General features: G+C 36.3%; 1 long non-coding RNA gene across 1 annotated transcript; it reads left to right on the top strand.

Moving 5' to 3' along the window:
• Nucleotides 1–13,147: 13,147 nt before the first annotated feature.
• LOC122140820 lies at nt 13,148–20,000 on the top strand. The gene is made up of 3 exons (XR_006157396.1): nt 13,148–13,362; nt 14,095–14,148; nt 18,852–20,000. It is a non-coding gene; the product is annotated as an uncharacterized LOC122140820 (long non-coding RNA).
• Nucleotides 20,001–20,967: the final 967 nt, after the last annotated feature.

The raw sequence follows: 20,967 nt of genomic DNA, 5'->3' as shown, positions 1-20,967 counted from the left end.
CATGGTTATTTCTGGTATCTCTGCAGCACAGGCATGTCTGAGGTCAAAAATTGTTTCCAGTCTTTAAAAGCATAACAGACGCGTCTCCTTAGGGCCGTGCAACTGTGACATGTTCATTGACACGGCTTTGAGCATGAGCACTCGGCAACGCTAGGACCTCACACATTCACCGCTGACATTTAAAGGACAGCGTAAAGCTGCGAACAGAGCATCTGTGTGTGTGACACATTGCCGAAACGACATCTGAAGACTCTTTTGCAGAGGAAAAAGGGAAGGGGGGTGTTACATATGAGTGAATTCACTGAAAGCAGGCTAACCTTTGGCTGCAGGTGTCTGTATGAAGGCAGACGTGTGGGCCCACCCCTTCATGAAACCATTTGTTCACAATCTAGTAGAGTGTGAAGGCTGACTTGTCATCTCTGGAGTGTAAAACAGAGGTTTGTCAAATGTCAGAGGATGGATTCTTGGGTAGCCAATAAGGCTTTGGTACTAATGCTGTACTCTGACCTCCACATGAATACAGTAGCGTAGCTACAAATAGTGAAGCTGTTAGTTATTTCACTCTATATTTCTCAGTAGAAAGGTGCTATTCCGGATCTGGTTTATTGATTTCGTAGCATGATACGTGTTGCCACTCACTATTTAGCTACATTTTGCATGACAGTATCTCAGCAATCAGACCTTTTCTGTTAGCTGTTTAGCATCAAACCCAGAGATATCTGATTCATGAATAATTCACTCGAGTGAGAATCGGTCATAGGGCTTAGCAAAACTATTATAATTGTGTTACTAACATTGTTGCAATTTTATTACAATTTTTTTAAACATTTGTTTTAAACTATTAAATGTATTTTAGAGATGCTTTATCCTACTTTTCCTTTATACTACTTTTCTATGTAATGTAGTCAAATAATTTCTATATACTAATTTTCAAAAGTCTCTTATGCTCTCCAAGCCTGTATTTATATGATCAAAAACACAGTGAAAGCTGTAATATTGTGAACTGAAAATGATTGCTTTCTATTTTAAATAGCTATATTTTAAAGTTTTATTTGTTATTTATTATTTTATTTGTTACATGTGTTGGCCAAGCTTTTCATTGTCATTACTCTAGTCTTCAGTGTCACATGACCCTTCAGAAATTTGTTGATTTGTTGAAAACAGTTGTGATACTTAGTATTTCTGAATTGGAAATCTTTTGTAACATTATAAAGGTCGGTAACACTTTAGAATAGGGAACACATATTCACTATTAACTAAGAGTTTTCCCTGAACAAAGTCCTAATTAGCTGCTTATTAATAGTCAGTAAGGTAGTTGTTAAGTTTAGGTATGGGTGGTTTAAGAAGTCTAAAATACGGTCATGCAGAATAAGGCATTAATATGTGTTTTATAAGTACTAATAAACAGCCGAAATGCTAGTAATATGCATGCTAATAAGCAACTAATTAATAGCTAAAATTTGGTCCTTAAAATAAAGTGTTACCTTAACATCTTCACATTCACTTTTGAACAATTTAATACATCCTTACAGAATAGAAATTTTATAAAAGTATAATGAAATAATGAAGTATACTGAAAGCAATTTCTTTCCCAAAACTCTACATGTACTTACTATATAGTTAGGGTTAGGATTAAGTTTTGGTTTAGGATTACTTGCATGTGTAACAAGGACACTTTAAAATAAAGTGTTACTTAAATGATTAAATATAAGCTTTAATAATTTACCACGCCACATTGGTTGGTTTAGTAGAGAACCTTACTTTTTTGTGAAAGAAAGGATTTATTTATGCCAACTATAGGTTCATTTCTGCAGTCTCTACCAACAGTTACTGACTGTCATAAAATTTGAAATTAATTTCTGTGGTTGCACTCATCAGAAATAATCTGAACTTATGTTCGATAAATAATGAATACTACAGTATGAGCATGCACTGGTGCATTAGTTTCCACTGCTAACTCCAGAGCTCAGAGAGCTGGTTTTTAAACCAGTTTCTGTCTTAGCTCTGAGGTTAGCAGTGGAACCTAATATGGCGTTGCATGTTCATACACCTGGAGTGAGGGCAGACATGTGCAGCTGATGGATGCTGCGGCCTATCCCAGGTGACAGGACTAACCGGGTCCGAGCTGACAAGAGTCCCTGGAGAGACCCCTGGCATGACAGCACACACGTTTGCTTATACACACTCTCTTCAACCAACATTCTGTCTAAAGTGGTAGGGGCCCGTGTCATAATATATATATGTCACTGCCTAAGTGACGGCACCATGGACTCATGGACTCCAGCTATGGTGGACATAGAGGCAATGATGGGTCCATGTGTCATCTTTTTGTCAGGGTCCCTAGGGTGTTAAGGGGGTGGTGATGGATTGGGCTGAGGGAAGCAGTGAGGGGTATTGATTTTCATGTCTAACTTTGCCATAGAAACCACAGGGAGGTGTAGTTACTGTACCTGTTGTTGTCAACACTTATTTGACAACTTTGTGCAACTATGCAGTCCAGCATTTGCAGAATAATGCTCGTGAAAACAAGAAGATTATCACTTTTTGTTGCAGGACTACTGTTAATCTTTTCAACCAAATTAATGCTGAAAATGTTTGTTAACAGAGGCTGTTTTGTTGTCGATGACAGTTTTAGTTGAAACATGATGTAGATGAAAATGTTATATATATATATATATATATATATATATATATATATATACACACTGCCCGTCCCCACCTGGATTTAACAAAGCTAATATTTAAGATCCTCCCATTGGATAATTACTGCATGGATGATTATGTTATGTGCCCAAGGAAAGAGGTCAGCTGACTGCCTGAATATACTGAATGACCAGGTTATTCCATCAATTAATTTTTTTCTTCCCTGATGGCACGGGCATATTCCAAGATGACAATGCCAGGATTCATCGGGCTCAAATTGTGAAAGAGTGGTTCAGTGAGCATGCAACATCATTTTCACACATGGATTGGCCACCACAGAGTCCAGAGTCAGACCTTTACCCCAACGAGAATCTTTGGGATGTGCTGGAGAAGACTTTGTGTAGCAGTCCGACTCTCCCATCATCAAGATCCTGGCAAAAAATTAATTCAACTCTGGAAGGGAATAAATGTTGTGACATTGCAGAAGCTTATCGAAATAATGCCACAGCGAATGCGTGCCATAATCAAAGCTAAAGCGGTCCAGCGAAATATTAGAGTGTGTGACTTTTTTTTTGGACGGGCAGTGTATATTATTGATACATGTTTAAATTACTATTTTTTAAAAACTGTTTGAGTATTTGTTTTTGATATAAATCACAAATCATCTTTTGTGATTTGATCACAGATTTTTTAATTATGTTTTGAAACATTTTTTAATTTACAAAAACTGGGAGTATTGATATATTAAGTTGAATTAACTGTTTCATTTTGTGTTTCCAGAAGTTTCAAGAACTTTGTTTTTCAATAAAAAACAGTAGATATTGAGGAGGGGATATGGAGGAGGTTGGTTAGTTTTATAACTATAAATATCCTGATTTTGTGTTTTAAGCATTTACATTTTGATAGGGCCAGATTAACTATACAGGCAAATTAGCATTAGAGCGCAATTCCTTAAAAATGCCGATGGTTGGGGAAAATTCCGCGGGTGATTTACTAACAATACGCACATTAACAAACACAGATGCACCAAGATCATTTCCATAATCACCAGCGCAATCTACTAAGAGCAGCCCAAATTACCACCTGCTTTAAGGCATGCTTTTTTGGGCATTAAATAATGGTACAAATACCAGTAATCTTTTGGGGGCATTAGTTGGTGGTTCATTTAATTTTAATACTATTATCACGTAAATTTTTAGTTTGAATTTTGAAGTTATAGTGTTTGATTTTTATTATGTGTATGTGCAAAAATAACTGTCCACACCTTTCCAGCACTAATTCTTCACTGCACATTTTTAGTAAATCCTGACAGTACTATTTTAATGCCAAATGATGGTTTGTTAGTAAATCTGGCCCTAATAATATTAATAATAATTTATTAAATTAAATACTTTTAAAGGGGTCATATGATGTTGCTAAAAAGAACATTCTTTTGTGTATTTGGTGTAATGCAATGTGTTTATGTGGTTTAAGGTTCAGAAAACACATTATTTTCCACATAATGTACATTATTGTTTCTCCTCCATGCCCCGCCTTTCTGAAACACATCAATTTTTACAAAGCTCATTGTTCTGAAAAGCGAGGTATGCTCTGATTGGCCAGCTATCCAGTGCGTTGTGTTTGGCCGAATACCTCAAGCGTGTAACGGAAATGTTACGCCCCTTAACACTGTGATGGCGTGTGTGCCTGATGGGTAGGATAAAATGTCAAGACACCGGTGCATAATTACTGATTATAATGACTTAGTATACTGTCTTTTTACGCGTTTTGTTGCGTTTCGCGCTGCATAAACATAAAACCATGTCTGCATTTGTGATCAGAGAAATGACAAACAACAAGCGCTACTCTACACTGCTCAAAACTCTTGTTTGAATCCTCAGTGGCAAACCCTTTACATATGTAAACGTACTTACAGACTGTGTCAGAAGCGCCAGACTGTCCTTGCAAAGTTAGAATGGCCCCACTTTATAGAATCAGACACTGGCATTGTAGGCTACTCTCACAGGAATCCAATCCTCTGCAAAATGTGCTGTACACATCTGAATATTTGGGTTGAGCTGTTCTGGAACACTGTTGTAGATACAACTTAACCACTGATTTCTAGTTGTGTCCTCTTTTGGAAGGCCAAACAAAGTAGTTTCACTTTCAGAATGAAACACAGCATCTCCACAACATGGAGGTGACGGCAACAGCGAGAATAAAAGTAATGCCTGCTTTCTTTGCCTGAACATTTGGGCGGCGTTATGCAAATCTTCCCACATAGTGACGTAGACATGTGGGGGCGTGTTTGAACGAGGTGTTTGAGGTAGGTGTGGTTGACTCTTAACTTTTATAAAGAATATCTCTTTGGATTTGAGTCTTTGCAACTTTACAGATCTTCTTTATGCACCAAGAGCTTGTAACACTCCAAACAGAAAGGAAAAATTTTAATCGCATCATATGACCCCTTTAAGCCATCATATATAAATTGTTATATTTGTTGACAAAAATGAATTAAAATTTCGTAAAGGTTTTTGGTAAAAAAAAAAAAGTGTCGACCCTTTCGGGCTGGATGATGCATTTTTTGTTTTGTTTGTACATTTTCCTGATTTTCTGTAGCAGAATATAAAAAAATTTAAAATTACAACAAATATCTGCTTAAATACTATTCCCATAAACACAAGAATATTTTTCTCATAAACTATATGAAATTCCAGACATGAAAATGAATGACAAAATAGCATGTGAATTTGATATAAGAATAGTTTTGATTCACGTTGATGTTAAACTGACATCATCAGCCTAATCAGATCATCACCTATGCGTGACAGACTGACAGCCCAATGTAACGCAAAATGATGAATCACTTTTTTCCCCCTCTGCTTTGTCTTTGTGGTATTTACTGATCCGTGCACCGAGAGAAGCGAAGCAGAATAAGATTGAAATCATCGGCCCACACATGCTGTGTGTGCTGGGAGGGGGCCAGGGGGCTGCTGGCTGTGGGGTGATAAAAACTTAATTGCTGAGTGCTGCTTTACAGTCGTGTTTCTGCGGTGAGGCTGTGAATAAATTCCCCATGACAATGTCTGTGCTCTGTGAGTAAACACAACACTGGCAGGTTCTTGTTTGCATATTGTTAATTTGTCCACGTCGCACCATGGCTCCACGGTGCTCTTTGAACTGATGTCAGCTGTCACGCTGCCACCCATGCCCTTCCGCCCGCCGCCCACTGACATGTTAGCATTTGTCTGAGAAATGCCAGGCCATGGATGTGACATGGGGCAGCCTACCACATGGTCTTGGACCAGGGTGATGGACTTGCATGGGGTGGAGTGGCAGTACAATTTTAACCCTGTCTGAAACACTTCACATGCAGAGTATACCCCCTCTTTGGGTCTGATGAGGCCATATTGCTAAATTAAAGATGGGTGCTGCACACAATTTGTTTCTGATGCAGCTTGGACTGAGGGTGGAAATGACAATCGACATGAGGCAAGCTGTCAGTCAGCTCACAGGGGTTTCACAGAATATGTAACATTAACTGGCTTGTTGTTTAGTGTTATACAAGAGTAAGCTGTCTGTAAAATGTTACAGCTAGGAAACTAAATGCATGACTGCAAAACGAGAGACAGTGGACCGTTTCGGCATTGGATGAATTAATACCATCAATTTAACCAATTTTGAATTAGCTCACTATCACATATGACCCCCCCCCCCAAAAAAAAACAAACGTGATAGGAGTTGTACCGTAAGCACAACAGAGCTGTATTTTTTTGTAATTATCTGATTTATAATTTCAGTTGTGATCATGTTTATGAACGTCTGTGCATTTTCTTTGTTCTAATAATGTTACAACTCGATATGTCTTTAAATAAAAGAAATGTGAATAAATGTATAAATATTTTCAAACAAAACAGTTATTTTAAGTTGTAATAATATTTCACAGTATTACTGTTTTTACTGTATTTTTGATCGAGTAAATGCGGCCTTGATGAAAATAAGAGTTTTCTTTTAAAATCATTAAAAAAAATTAACCACTTTAACGTTTTGACAGTACTGTACTGTAGTTTTTAACTTTAACTTGCAGTATATCCCTAGTGAAAAATAAACATGCTAAAATGTATTTGAAATACATTTATTTCATGCCAAGTACTGTATACTATTTACGTATTTATGTGCTTAATAAAAATACCCTGCAATTGTAATTTTGGTATTCTAAACTGGTATACTTGAAGTCTGCTATATTGGAACAACTAATTTTGTACTTAATGCACTTTAATTGTAAGTATACTTCAGGTACACTTTAAATACCTTGCATTTAAATAACAATATTATTAAAAAATCTTAAACACATTTTAGGCTTAATATTAAGAAATGTGCATTTTGCACAAGAAGTACTCCAAAAAAAGTTTCATTATACTTTTTATGTCAATAAGTCTCGAGAGATATTTCAGTTAATATGTTAAAAGATTTGAACATAGCATAAAATAAATGTATTTTAAATATATTACTTTTTTACTAGGGATAGTATATAGTATATCAAAAAGTCTGAAAAAAATTGACAAAGTTGGACAAAGTTGGACAAAGCTTAGCAAATTAAAGTTTCTTACAAAACATTTTTGTTGTCCAGTTATGTTCACATTACATTTAAAAAAAAATCATTTTAGTGAATATGTTTATTGCATTTATTACCCTGCAGGTTTAAGGATATGCCATTTACAATTTTTAATTATTTTGTAGCCCAAAGCCAGTTTCGTCCACAAGGCTTTTGTAATCCACTGTAGTATGAGTTTGTATTTCTTCTGTTATTTGTTTTGAGCCGGTGTGAATGTGCTGACTAGCTGCTGTCATGGTCCTGCTCACTATATGGAACATTACAACCACAAATCCAAACACAGAGACTCTCAGCTCTTATTGATCTGTCAAAAAGGTGAAAAGCTACAATCACAAAAGCACTCGCACAATACGATAAAACCTGGAGAAAGTCATTTGCTTGTACAGCTTTCAAATAACTTTTTGACGTTTGGACGTCAGTTTGGTTTCATAGATTTAATAGCAGGTTTCAGGGGAGAAGAGCATTTGTTGAGGCAAACAGCGAAAATAACAATTACTGAAACGTATTTTCCATTATTAATGGCATAAATCGTAAGGAAGGCTACGTTTGCATCAGAGTTAAAGGTTTTAACTGGAGATAGAGTGGATGATGGGATTGCAGGGGACATATATATGAACAAAAGGTGGAATTTGTGTGGAGAACAGAAGGAGGTGTTGAAGGATTAGATGTAAAACACATTTAATTTTGCTGTCCATCACAAAAAGTATGTGTGGGTTAGGTTTTGCCTATATTGTGATGGGTTTAATAAAATGTATTTCTGCACACAAATTTGCCTAAAATAATGCTCAACATACAGTAAACGTCTGCACACATGGTTTAGCTCATAAATGTGCTAATTTTATTATTCAGTAGAGTTTTCTGCCAGATCAGTCCCTCTCTACGATGATGTCTCTTGGCCGGGTTGTTGTTTTGTCTCTGAATTAGCAGTCTCAAATGTACTCCTTGTGATACACAGATGCATTTTCCAGAAGACTATTTATAATAAGCCTGAAGTGTAGCTCCAGAAAAAAAAACACATTATTATGGGAAAAAGGTCACTATGAAATGCCTCAGAAACGTCTGTCTCTGCTATTCCGCACTGATTTATTCAGCGTCTGTAGACGTGATGAATTTTCCAAAATTCTCGTTATTTGGCCAAAATGTGTAACCGGAGTCCCTCTTCATCATGTCAATGTAATGTTGCTAAAGCATTTATTCAGTATAAAAAAAAATTTTGTTACTACACTCTAAATGCTAATTAAACTAACACTAAAAAGTGCATTACTCTTACTTTTTTAAAAAGACTAACTGATGGAATCGTTCTATTGCAGCAGCACCTATGGCGTTTTACGTTTCCTTTTGTGTTAACTCCATTTTTCTTCTTGCTTCCCAAACGGACTTGTTCTGATTAATTAGCGACTGAAGAATATCGATGGCAGGCACATTTGCTTAGCTTGCAGGAGGGTGTGAAGATGCTTGCTGTGGTGGCTAAGTGCATCCAGATATCTGTTAATTGGCTCTCTGGATATCCTAGATGTGCTTTTGCCTCTTTTTTAACGTGTATCTTTGATGCTGGTGTATCACAACAATTACTCCAAGAGCCTGATAAGAGATACCATCAACGTCATGAGCGGCGCACAGCAAACACAGCGTGATGCTGATGACTGTAGTGAGTGTTTATCACTTTCTGGTTGGTTGGCTGCTCATGGATTAATTATCCTTTTAGTTTTGTACCTCAAACTCACATTAGCATAATTGAATCTTGCAAATATCACACACACAATTGGGATATCTTCTGCGCAAACAGCTGTAGTTTTTCTTTTCCCTGTTTTCTTCGTAATAGAGCATCTCCAAATCGTATCATTTATATCTCGTTGGTTAATTAGGCATTGCATTGGACTCAAGCGCAGGGTCATTGTTTATTTAAAGAATTTTCTTCTGCACTGTAAGTTATGCTACTTGCTCTGCAAATATAGACCTTGAGTGAAGATGGGTTGTAAAATATTTATTGATGCTAGTGATTTGAATTTTCTCCTGAATGTATAAGATAGTAAGGTTCATATTTTTGTAGTAAGTAAAAACCCTGCCTTTACAAGTATCTGTTTACAAGCTGATTGCAAGGAGGGTAAAATAATTAGGGGATAATTAATATTTGATTACTATCAACAGACATCTGTACCTTACCAGTGAAAATAGATAGAACAGTTGGTAAAAGTAAGCACCTAAGTCTGTGTATTCTAGTTATTTTGAACAAATTAAAAAGGTTTAGTACTTTGCCAATGCTCTTTCTAGCACAACAAAAACATCTCAGAATTTCACATTTTGGATAAGTTTATGTGTTCTAAGAGAATTCTCTCTTGTCTCGTTGCATATACTGGTACAGAATCATGTGGACATTTGGCATGGCATATTGTTTTCATTGTTTCTCTCTAAAATGGATATTAAGTTACCGAAAAATTTAATTCCAGAATTTTATTTTTCCAGTACTTTTATTTTTAAATATGCAAATATTCATAAAAATTCATGACAAATTATGACATAATTAACAATTTTTGGGTGAACTATCCCTTTAAGGCCCATAGCCTTGGCAATAAAAAGTTTTCCTGTTACATATACTATATATTTTTATATAATTTATCAGCACTTTGCTTGTAGTAAATCCACAAATCCTCTTTAAAATCTGTAATCTCATCTGTTTGAATTACATTTCAGCAGTAAATATAATGCCATTCTATTCTGTTTGAATAAACAGCTGTCCTATTAAATAAATCTGTGAAGCATAACGAGGAATTGTTTTGTCATTTATGGGGGCCGTTGACAAATATATGCTACAAGTGATTGAATTGTCACTTTCTGTGTTGCTATATTTGTTAGAGATTTTGTATAGGCCTATTTTATTTCACAGCAAACAGTGGACTTCATTTTGTTTGTCCAGAATAACACTTCAGATGTGACTGAAAAGAACCTGGCTCTTATTTTTCTCGAATGAAAATATTGGTCCATTAACAACGTGACATTTTGCTGCAATTGAGTTAAAGTTAGGCAGTTACCAGCCACCGAACTGCCTGTATTGGTGCTTCAAGGTCTCTTAATATGCAATACGTACCGTCTAAATGCGCACCTGCTAGACCCATTAAGTCTGCAGGATGAAACTTTTCCAAGTCCCAACAATTTGACGATTTAATAGTGATCTATAAAAATGTGTGAGAGGGGCTCACGGGGAGAAAGTGAACAGCAGGGCTCTCCAGAAACATATCGGTTCAGTGTGTGCACATTATAAGCCTGGTCCTCTGGCTCGAGTCTACGGGAATAGTTTGCAGAGTGTGTGTCTAGATCTGTATATTTACAGTATATATATATATATATATATATATATATATATATATATATATATATATATACTGTATATAACAATCTGCCCCTTCCCCAATTCTGTCGACTTTGTTCCACTTGTCTCCATTACTCTTTTGCTTGCTCTCCTTTGCAGAAAGCTGAAGCAATTGGCTGAAACCTGGAGTGGAAGAATAAAAGGTATCATATGATGTAAATTGATTGACAGAGGCGGGACAGTTTAATGAAAAGGAGAAAAGAATCCGGCCCAATTTTTGCAGGTGAAAGGGATGCTGGGTAATCTGAGATGGGTGATGAATCGTCATCTTTGTAAATAGAACTTCAGCCTTCTAAGTGTGTGCAGGGGAAAAACGTCAAACAAAGTTGTGATAAATTGACAGCACATGTCCGAACGTGCCCACCATCTTTGCTAGCTGACAAATGCTTCTCGTGGGAAGATAGTCAGGGGTAATTACATCAAACGAAGACATTTAATCCGTGTGGGGTGTTTAAGGTTTAGTGCAACTGAATTGAAGCAGACATTTTTAAAATGTGCAATTTTCTTCACCCATTTTGCTTTATTTACTACTTAACCACATGAAAACATACTTAAGCTTAATTGTTGCTTCTCATAGTTGTTGCTAAAAAACAATAGTATTTCACCAACGAACCGTAGAATAGAATGCACAAATGCGCAAAATTTCACATTGTTTCCTTTCAAAGCCCAAAGATGTGTTTTGTTACTCATAATGGACAATATCATTTTAATTTATGCATATTCTTTAGGACTTCAACATATGATAGTTTTGCAGCTATTCAGTATTGTGCATTGGCATTTGTGCATTTAACAGATGCTTTTATCCATAACAACTTGCATGGTACATTCATTTTTTTTCCTTATGTTGGTTCTTTGGCAATGGCTAACATATTTGCAATGCTTGTTTTGTACTGTTTATTATTTTAAGACCCTATTTTAGGATTATTTTTAACCCAAGATGTTGACTTTTACATTTATAAATGTAAAAACAGTTTTACAGTAGTATAAATAAACTAAAACAATTGTTACACCCAAAAATTGTTCACCCAAAAATTTAAATTAAGTCATTTACTCATCCTCATGTCATTCTTCTGTGGAACATAAAGGAAAACATTTTGCAGAAGATTGTTGGTAACCAAACCATTGAGATAAAAAAAACACTGAAGCATTTCTCTCTCTCTTTTTTTTTATCTGGCTTTCATTGGATGGCTTCTTTTTTGAGAGCAAACTGTCACATTGATTTGCCTGCTGTCTGAGGGGAAGAATGAGACAATGTTGGTTGTTTCTTAAAGAATCAATTTCCCTCCAAACCGTTGCTCCATAACTCAGTAGATAATAGTTACATTACCAGCCTTTTCCCCCACCGGCAATGCAGCAGTGCAGCTCGTTAGGCCTTCACCAGATTAATTAGCTGGATAGCTACAACACTGAATAATACTTCGCAAGTTACAGACATCCTAACGTTCATGGTTAATTGAGAAGTGCATTGATTGCTCAGAGGTGGGAGCCTGGAGTCGACAGTCTCACAGGTCGATTGATGTGAGACTTGAATGAGATCCAGTTAATCTCTCTTTGTCTTTTTTTCTTCACACACTGACTCTCTTGAACTGTGAGAGATTGTCTTGACTGAACTAAAAAAGGTCTATGGGTTATACTTTATTTTAAGGTATCCTTGTTACAGTGTCATTTTACATTTAAATATTAATTAACGACATGTATATTCTATCTATCTATCTATCTATCTATCTATCTATCTATCTATCTATCTATCTATCTAATCAAAAATACAGTAAAATCACTAATATTGTGTAAAAACAGTAATATTATTACAATTTAATTTACTAAAGTTAATTTACTACCATTTTCTATTGCAACATTACGAAGCCCCGCTCCGCACATGACATGCAAGAAAAAATAAATAAATTGTGCGCACGATTTACTAATTCGTTCCCTCAATGTACTAAAACGTGCACATGATTACTATTGCGTTCCCTCGATTTACTATTGCGTTCCCTCGATTTGCTAAATCGTGTGCATGATTTAGCAAATCGAGGGAACGAATTAGTAAATTGTGTGCACAATTTATAAATTGAGTGAACGAAATAGTAATCATGTGCACGTTTTAGTACATTGAGGGAATGAATTAGTAAATTGTGCGCATGATTTAGCCTACTATTTTTTCCTGCATGCCATATGCAGGGCTCCGTACAATATATTTTATGTCATTAAATTTTAATTTATTCCTGCGATACAAAGTTGTATTTCCAGCAAGTACTTTTCAGTGTAACATGATGTAACCTTCAAAAATCATTCTAATGTGCTGATTTGGTGTTCAAGAAACATGTCTTCTTCTTATATATTAAATTTATTTGAAATCGAAATCTTAAGTCTTTACTGCCACTTCCAATCTTTTTTAATGCATCCTCTCTGAATTAAAGTATTAATTCTTTCTTTAAAAATAACTTACTGCCCCCAAACTTTTGAACAGTAGTGAATATAACACATAACACACACACACATTCGCTGCATCAATCTGACTATGAGTTGGAGGACTCGAGGTCCATAAAGTGCACTGATAGAATTTAGCATAAACCTGCAATGCTTTTTTTTAGTCCTATCTACCATGTCTCTGTTAGTTCAGCTGGTGTTTCTTTGGCCCACTCTCACCTCTGGCCCGACCGCCCTCACCCTTCACAATCCATCCTGACCCATGCAGACTCTCTGTACACCCACTTTACACAAGTCAAGGCAGCCAACTTCAGGCTAATGACTCTGAGAGGTAAGTTTGCATTCAGTCCCCTAAATTGTGCCATGACACGGCAGACTGCATTTATGACTGTTTTATTCCGCCTGGGATCGAGCTCGTTTTTATGATATACTGTAGTTTGTATTACCATTATTGAATGAGGCCACAGTTTAGTGCTCGTTGCCTGGGCTGTCAAAAGCCATTAGTGCAGTGACTCAACCTAGTGCTGTCACACTTCCACATGTATGCAATAAGGATGATGCCTGCAACTCTAGCTATCCTTATGGGGGATCCACATCTTATTTGTGTTATATCTGGATCTGGGAAAGCTAGAATAGAGGATAAAAAGTCCAATTAATAAGTGAAAGACAATATAAATTTTGCATGAAATAAAAATATTAAAAGTTTTGGTATTTATGAAATACGTTGTTATAAAATGCATTTTATTCCTGCTTTTCTTGCTGCTGTGGTGCTGCAGACTGAGAACTTTAGGGCTCACCTATGGACAGGATATATTACTATTACATGTATAATATACATTATTCATTATTCGGATATATACATGTACAGTATATTTGTATGTATGTATGTATGTATGTATGTATATATATATATATATATATATATATATATATATAATAAATAATATATATATTAATATATATATATATATATATATATATATATAATATATATATATATATATATATATGCCATCCTTGTGGCATTGTCTATACCGTTACTGATTTTTGCATTTCTTCGCAGTAGCCTTCCCGTCCGCAGCTGTTGTATCTACTGAACACAGGTTGAGGTCAAGAGGTACAGTACAAACTCCCCCTAGTTTGATCATGGCATGAATTGCTCCCCCTACAGGGCATAGAAAAAAGAAATTTAGGACTGACAATAACTTTTCCGGCTATGTCGGGTGTGTCTCATCTGCATGCTGCTAGCAAACTACAGCAGCAGCTATACCTGGCCTGCATTACGGCATGCAGATATTTCTGAATTCAATCAGGACATTCCTGTGAAATATTACACAGAATTAAACCAGACGCCTTTTGTTTGCACTAATTACAATTAAATATTGATCACAGACATTTTCTTTGCCAAATAACAAGTGAAGCAGGTTGATGATAAACACTGCACAGATTTGGACATTAAATTGCATATAAACATATATATGAAATCCATGTCAGTTTAACAGGGTCTGTTGGTACCTGCTCATTTCTTTTTCCAATGCTCGGTTATGCTGAACAAAAATAAGGCGACCTCAGGAATTTGCTGTGATGCTTCTAAACCGCTTTTCTGCAAATGTCATTTTAATTATGTAATGTCAAATCTGGTGTCGGTACACACTATGTTTCTCTTTAACTTGTTTAGAGAAATGTTTCTAATTTATATGGGGAAAAGAAAGATGTATTGTTGCTCAACATTATGAAGGTATGTTTAAACAGGATGTAGGTTTTTATTAGACTGGCATTGGCACTCGTCTGCCGTGAATCATTCCCAAAGCGCACACGCAGTGACAGCGGCGAAATACACAACAGGTTTATTAGTTTTGTGACGCGTTAAGTCAAAGGAAACATAAATGCTGCTGCTGTTTGTGTGTACCCTGGAGCATAATGGCACAAGGGGCACAAAGTGACAGAGGCAATAAGTGAAAATAATCGCGAGTGACACTTAACTGGACTCTTGGAACGAGCCGCAACTATTCACCAGTCATGCCTGCCCCTCTCGCCGCTGCCTCCTGTTTCATCACGACGACTTCTGACCATAGAAAGATGGGAACATTTTTCGACCCGTGATGGCAGAGGCACAAAGGCTTGATTGTGCGGGTCATTAAGTTAACTAGTCTATTTTGCCTCAAATGGTCTCTGCTATGAGTTAAGGTGAGGTAATGTTTATATAGCATTATACCACACCACTTTCTGAAATTGAAATGTGCACAATAGGTATATTCACACGCTGTTTTTCTGCGCAAGAGTGGAAATGGAGGGAAAGAAGGAATAAATTCTATATTCCTCCACTCTAATAGGTGTAATTACATTGGTGATATGGTAATGTAGAGGCGCTCCCCCCGTCTGGTGCGAGGGGAACAAAGAGCCGCTTGTACGGCGCTGGCGAAAATCAGATGTTAATGATATTTCAGGACCTTGTTGAGTCTGGACAGCAGGGCTGGAGCACCTAGAGGGGAAATGACTTCCATGCCTAACCTATTTCAGCCGGTCTGAGTGATATTGAGGGGGAGGGAAAAGGAGGAGGGTCTGTTGGGTTGGCAGCCGATTTATCCATTTTACAATCTGGCCAATGTGTGAAGTTAGACTTCCAAGATGGCTATTCACGGGGCTTTTTCCAGACGTTGCAAAATTCGCAAGATTCGGGTTCACTGATTAGCGTTTTTCCCTTCATACGTCTCATTCCATGTAATAAGGAGAGCAGGAAAGGGCCCTCAGCGTGCACATGCAACCGAAGTCAAACAGTTTGCACTGAGCCCCCCCCCCACCTTTTTTTTTTTTTTAGATAATTTGGACTTGGCTTGATGTTGTTATGAGCACAGAAAATGCCAGATGGATTTTCCACAGCGCTCCCCTTGATGGGGCGTGTGCTGGACATGTCTTGCCAGACAAATCCAGTATGAGTTTCTGTACCACAAAGGGCACTACTGTTTCATAAAGGAATGGGCGAATGCCCAATAAACAGGGCCGGGGAGACTCTGCTGAGCAGCAGTAGCGTTTTAAGTCCACCGTGGGCTTTTTACAGAAATCTACCGTGACAAATATTCAGCCGTAAGGGGTCTGGAGATAAACTGAATCGAAGGCAAATCACCAGTGCGAGTCTATTCTCAGAAAATATCTGAGGTTTGAATCTGGCTCAAAACTGCACTATTTTCCCTAAATTTCTTACATGTGTAAAATAATTTAAGATAATCTACTGGAATGAAAAACAAACATATCCCACAATAAACATGGCAACGAGAACTCCTTTTAAAAATCTTGCCACATCCACTTCAGAAATCCATTTGACTTGTTTTAAGAGTCAATGTGGGTGGGAGGGGATTCCAGGATCGGCTTAATCTCCATACGATTTTATTTTCTTTTCACTCATGCAGTTTGTTAAACGGCAAAGTTTATTGTGTGTGTGTGTGTGTGTGTGTGTGCTCGTCTCTTGCAGGAGGCATTTGCAGCAGCTCTGCCACATTACGATATAGAAACTTATTACCTGGGTGACTGCAGTTTCCCAGAAAAAGAAGATGTGTTCCTTAAGCAGCTACAGTATTACAAATTTAGAAATCTCATGAAGCTATAGTTACTGTACCATTATTGATATCAACCAACAAAGACATAAAACAGAAATACAAAACAAATCATCTAAACAGTTACACTGTTATTTCTCTGGAAAAAAATATACATATTAATTAAAAACCTTTTGCATAATGATACTTTTTTTGTTTGTTTTTCATGTTTGTTTTTTAAAGATTCTGTGCAGACTACATACTTTAAAGTTTTGTGTGAAACAAAATGAAATGAAACACAACAAACAAAACACACACACACACACACACACACACACACACACACACACACACACACACACACACACACACACACACACACAAACAAACAAACTAAAAACAAAACAAATCAACTAAACAGTTACACTGTTATTTCTCTGGAAAAATATACATATTTATTAAAAACCTTTTGCATAATGATACTTTTTGTTTGTTTGTTTTTCATGTTTTTTTAAAGATTCGGTGCAGACTACATACTTTGAAGTTTTGTATGAAACAAAATGAAATGAAACAGAACATACATTTTAAAGGTACAGTACAATTGCACATACACAGTACAAAACCTCATGAATGTTTTATACCAAAGAGGTATAAATCTGACCATCGTTTCATAATAGGTGTTGTACGAGTGCAGTAACATGTTTTCTGCTGCAAGTTCCACATGTTTCTCAGGCTTTGTCATACTGCAGCCATGCAAACAATTCTAAATCTGAATCTCTATACTGCTAATGTAAACACTGCCTCACAGAAAATCACTTCTAATCTGCCTCTCTCTGTTTAGTAATTGTGCCCAGTCTTAATCTACGTGCCTGCTCGGCTCTGCTTCCCTCTGCTTTTAGTTTGGACACAGAGCTTTCATGTGGCATATTGTCTGACGCTCTTTGGAAACTGAAATGCATTATACCATATGCTGTGCTGCAACTCATTAAGAGCAGTGTCTGCTTCAAAGGCCTGCGACAGATTGATCCTCTGTACTAAACCCAGCCTGAAATGCATTGGAGGCAGGGCTTTGAAATAAATAAATCGGGTTTGAAATTGTTAACTCTGTGATAATTCCTGTGCCGTTACTGCTAAGAATGCAGAATGACTTTAGTTCTTGTAAAAGTGGGGGTTTATGTTCCTATATTGTTTTTAATTGATGTAATAGAGACAGTAGGTTTTATTGCATATGAAAATCTAGTATTAAGATTATTCCCCAAGCTTTTTGAAGAGGGGCAGGGGGCAACTGTGAATAATTTATGTCCATCTAAGCGTAACAGTCTGTGGGAGATTTCACGCATGAGCATACATTTATAGCCCGAGTTTGTGCCATTTAGCTGAGAAGAAGGGAAAAATCATAATATTACATCAACCCCTCCCCAGCATGACAGTGATAGAACACAGCTCCCTTTATAGATGGGTTGTTTGTTAGTGCGTATGTGTAAATGGGTCTGAACACCTGCAAGCCGACATACTGTATACATACAGATATGTCAAATGGAGATATACATTTTGTCTGTGCGCATGCAGCAGCAGGTACAGGGGGTCACGTCCAGCACATCTTGTGATCTGTAATGCCTTTGTGTTTGATGAGCTTGTAAAAGCAGAAAGTAACAGAGACAGCAAGAACTGTGTGACTTAACCGTAAAAGTGTCACACTCTATTGCACTAGAAAAAGAATAATCAGTCCCACACAAACTTCTTAAAATATCAGAAAACACTTTGATAAGCTACCATCTGTTCCGATGTAATTATGAATAACAACAGTGATGTCTCAATTCTTTAATTGTACCTGTTCTTGTATTCCAAGTGATGAGGATAGAGTTAAGAGCGTGGGTTAATAAATTCTATGACCTGATGTTTTTACATTTAACATGATAATTTTAGTGTAAATAAATAAAAATATTTATAAAGAAAATTAATTAAAATAATGTAACTTATTTAAAATAATAGATAATGAATATTTATTTTTAGGAAAAACAATGTTTTTCAAAAAATAAAAAAGTTCATGTGTTAAACATTTTGTATTCTGTATCATGTGATATTTACCAAATTGCATGCGTTACATCTTTAATTCTGTAAAACTTGAATTTCAAAATAGTCTTTTTATGTTAATGTACATTTTATTAATTTCAAATGTTTGCTTATTCCAATTTATTTATTTTATTGCGTTACGGAATGTTCTAAATCAATTCTTTCTTTATCATAAACAGATGCCACAGTTTCTTTTATTGTTGTATTTTGTTTACAGAACGAATATTACTTCAAAATGATGGACATGACAGTCTTGGAAACAAAAGCAATATGGATGGAAACTAAAACATACTCTTTCCCCCCATCATCTGGTAACTAGTCTCTCCATTTTCCTCATTAAATACACTTTATACTGCTTGTCTCTTGTATGATACTGTATAACTCTTTAAAATATTTTTGACACTCAATAAATCAAGTGAAACTGTATCTAAATGTAGGTCAACTTTTAGACGTGGTAAACAGAAAACCAGAAATCCTCTCACAAATTACACTAATTTAGAACTGTTGAGCCTACATTGAGACTCCCCCTAAAAATACTTAGCTTTTTGCAAGATTTGAGGATGAAAAAACACAGAAATCTGTCTTCATTCAGTCCCACTCAATTTATTCCAGAAATGAAACACTTTTATGTCTTTACACGCAAATGTGGGCCGTCGTGGGGCCTCTACCGAGAGATCTCAGTGAGCATCAGTGAGCATGTGTGTCCTATTTGGGTCTTACAGTAACATGCCATCTGTATTTGTGCTTGTAATAGTGTGATTAATACCGGGGAGGTACATCACACACTCTGGCTCTGGGTTTTAGGCCGGACTATCAGCATGCAGCTCCGACTTTCATGTGTAGATCAGCAAATTGAACCCAAATGCTGTAATGATGTACTTTTGAAATAATTCCTTATCTTTCATAAGCAGTTACTGTCTGAAAACAATGAGGATATTCCTGCAGGCTGCTGAATATGATTGTGAATATTCAGCAGAAGCGGATCTGTGCCGTATCTGTCAGCATATTCTGAGATAATCGATATGACTAGTATCTTGGATAAGTGTTGGTGAAAAGGGCAACCTGGGGGTCTGCAATTATTTATTTGCTTGTTCATAGGTCACAATCTCTTCATTGACTCTTTCAGATGATGATGGACATTGCCAAGGAGGGGTCACTGGCTTAGGCAATACGCAGTGAAAGGATCATTGTCTTACTGTATGCAGGCTAGTGTTTATTGATGTCTGTTTTTAATGTCAAGGAATATTTAAAATTTGGATGGGTTTTTGGCCACCCTTCAGCATTTCACTTTAGCACTTATAAAGCTTTAAATTGGCCAAAAAATAAAAAAAGATTTGTTCAGACAGTCGGCAGATTTTTTAGACTATCCGACTCAAATCTGTTTAGTTGTTTATAGTCTAAACAGCAAAAATTACACATGGAATCCGTTTTTCCGTGGTTTAAAATCTAATTTTGGAAGCGTGATTCAGTCTGAACAATCAGATCTCGATTTCAAGTAGTTTTCTTATTGTTTTGGGTGCAGCATGTCACAAGTCATACAAAAAGTGTACATTAATAAATAATTCTAAAGGAAAAAATGCTTTTCAAAAATAAAAAAGTACATGTGCATTAATATTTGTGCAGTTTGTGTCACAAGCCATACAGAAAGTGCAGGAAAGCTTACAGTAATTTTTGCATTTTCACACAAATGCTTTGTTTAAACCTTTGAGTGACCATGTTTAATAAATGCTGTTAAAAAGTTCTAATGGTTTTACATTTAATATGATTGCAATGAAAATTAAGTACATTTAAATTAAACAATTAAATTAAAATAAATATAACTAAAATAAATATTAAGGAAAATTATTTAAAAATAAAATAAAAAGTATGCATTAATTTAGAATGCATTAATATTTCAAGTAGTTTTATTATTTAAAATGTGCAGCAATCATTTTCGCATACACTTGAGTAACCACTACACTTACCTCCTTATAGGCTCTCGGTTAAGGGATCCAGTTGCTTATTTTCATTTGAAGTTCTGTAATGCCCTTTCTGGGGCACAAAAGTGCCATTTGGAATTGGTCCATTCTGTCCATCCGTAACCAACCGATAAAATCTTTGTCTAATTACTGCAGCCAGTCCAATAACAAAGGCAAAAAAAGAACCTGCAAAGTCATTTAGCTCTGTGAGCATGGCTAGAAAGTAATTAAAGGCTTTGCCGAGAGAGCTGTATCTTTTGAGATGTGAGATCTGTTGAGCTGGAAAGCTTGGGATTAAGATGTTTTGCATCAGCTTTCTGTAACACTGGAGAATATGAGAGAAGAAAAAAATGTGTGTAATAGAGACACAATGGC

Source organism: Cyprinus carpio, chromosome B19, assembly GCF_018340385.1.
Source record: "Cyprinus carpio isolate SPL01 chromosome B19, ASM1834038v1, whole genome shotgun sequence".
NCBI classification, from domain to species: Eukaryota; Metazoa; Chordata; class Actinopteri; order Cypriniformes; family Cyprinidae; genus Cyprinus; species Cyprinus carpio.
Note: the sequence above shows the minus strand (reverse complement) of the source record. Positions and strands in the feature narration are given on the sequence as shown.